Here is a 2,653-nt window from a genome sequence, read left to right as displayed (position 1 = left end):
AATTGATTAAATTCAGTTTTGACCCCAGACTTGATGAGGAAATCAGAACTTCATTTAACAACTGAACAAACAATGCAAATATACATATGTGATTTGCTCATCGTAGCAACCTAAGCTTAGTAAGAAAAAACAGGGACCAATCTGTTTTCTTTTTAGTATTTGAAACTTTCCCCAAATATAGGCATATGTGAAGGTACCTGGTGTATACTTAGTAAACTGATAATGGACATGGATATCTGTTCAAACTCGAAGGTAATTTGCAGCAAGACTAGTTCACAATAGGATTTGTTTTAAGAAATACTACCAGTTGGAGTGTTTTTAACGTTTAATAAGGCAATGACCAATAATCATGTGAATTCAAGGAATAATTTCTGAGATAAAACTTGATGATAGGATCATTGGAAAGATGGGAAGAGAATAAGAAGCAGGAACTTAACACGCTGCACAAGCTTTGCTAGAAGGGAACAAGATAATAACAATGAAACTAGACTGTGGCCATAATTTTAAGAGTTCCTGAAATCTTCAGATTTCAGTTTTGGTTCAGCAACAATGTTATATATGTACTGGTGGGTTAGGATTTAGGAACACAACCGAACAACAAAGAATTTGATAAGATTCTATTCAAATAATGCAGCTAATACCGAAGATAGTGGCCTACAAAAACTAACATGAACTGTATTATCTATGGAGATCATATCAAGCTATGGAGTGTAATACCAAACATAACGATCAATGAGATTGAGTTGCATACCAGTCAAAACTATATGAGAGAACCGATAAGACTTTCCCTATCTCTGAATGGAGATTCTCCTTTCTCTGCACAAGTTATATACAAACCAAAGAAGTAAAAAAGAATCAGCAATGGCATTTGTAAATTCAGATTAAAGAAAATAGTGCATTGGTGAGCAAATTAGCATACCTTAGTCTAACATAGATGACAAACAATTCTGAGACACCACAGATCCCTAATAAAAACAATTGAAATTAAAAAAATCAAAAGTACCATATCTCATAACCATCAAATTAGCAGCTAAAATACGCTTCTATCTCCATTTGATATGATAATCTCAGCTACCTCTCTTTTAAGCGGGAAACAAACAAAAATCAAATACAGCTTAATTACATAAGATCTTCACCAGTGTAGACCTAAAGAACAACTTAACATTGAATAGACAAAGAAGCAATCCCACATCAAACATATAACAAAATGCATCGAAAAGAAAGAAAAACAAAAACCCCCAAATTTCATTTCCCCTCTACATCAAGTAAAACAATCAAGCAGATCAACACTGGAAAAATCGCCCATCTATAACTAAGAAACATGACCACAATTCCTGTTCCAAATGGAACAAATCCCAGAACCGATATGTGGTTCTTCAAAATTGAATGAACCATCACTCATTTACCATCACCTATTCCTACTCCCACTGCCTCTCGTAATTTCTCATACTTCCAAAATTTCTAAGAGCAATTCATATATCACTACAAAAGAGAGCAGCGATGACGATACCAGATCGGTGACCAACAAGATGAGTACGCCGGTGCCCATAAGTCTCAGATGGGAGAATGAGATCTGAAGAAGACCGCTTCGATTTACGCTCGAATGGGAGATCGATCCAGTTATAGATGATCTCAACACGCCGCCGCCTAATGCCGGATCCAACCCAGAAAACGAAGAACGATGACAGATGGTGGAGAGATACCCATACCCAAACTGTGTTTTGCACTAACCAAGTCCCCAGATCTGAGGAATAAAACTTAGGACTAATTTCAGTTTACCCCTATTAACTTTATGTCAATCATCATGTTAGTCCCTCTTTTTTCAATTTCATCAAAAACACTCCTAAACTTTCAATTTTCATCAGCCGTGCCCACAGTTTCGATCTCCGTCAAATTACTCAGTTAAGTGATGACATGGCAATAGGCAAAAAACCAAATTCTGGATCCGGGGTCCAAAAGAAAGGGTAAAACAGACATATTACATTTATTCCCACCAAAATTAAATTCAACCAAATAATAACACTATTTTCCCTCCAAAACCACACACTATCATATATTCTGGGTGGACATGTAAAAATCAATTAAACTACGGATCTCAACGTTGCTAATAAACAACAATCGAAGAAAACATTGCTCTTTTTAACAACAAAAAAGAGAGTATAAATCACACAGAAATAGGTCCTTCATATAGAAAAAAAAAAACTAGATTACATTGTCTTATAAATTAGCAGCCAACTGATGCATTTAAGAGTTTACATCCAAACAACAAACAAAAAAGTTGGATATAATTGGAGTTCATAGTTCATAGTTCATACTAGCTCTAATCATTCTAACAAAAAATTAGAGCTAGCAACCATTGTGACTACCACAAGGTTGCACAAAATAATGCATCAAGAGATGATAATCGGGCTTGCTAATCTAATATCTTACTAAGTCTATTTTCCAACCTGCTTGTCTCCACCTCTAATCCTCTTTGATGACCTTGTAGGTGTCGAAGACTTTGTAGAAGCAGCTCCCTTGTTCTTAGCTGAAGCAACTTGTGTAGTTGTTGAGGCAGTCGATGACTTTGTGGTTGCTTTCGCAACAGTCTTTGCTACAACCTTCTCCTGATCCCTTTTTTCCTATAGAAATACATCAAACCATAACTAAAAAC

This window comes from Fragaria vesca, linkage group LG6 (genome assembly GCF_000184155.1).
Source record: "Fragaria vesca subsp. vesca linkage group LG6, FraVesHawaii_1.0, whole genome shotgun sequence".
NCBI lineage: Eukaryota > Viridiplantae > Streptophyta > Magnoliopsida > Rosales > Rosaceae > Fragaria > Fragaria vesca.
This window is presented reverse-complemented; position numbering follows the sequence as displayed.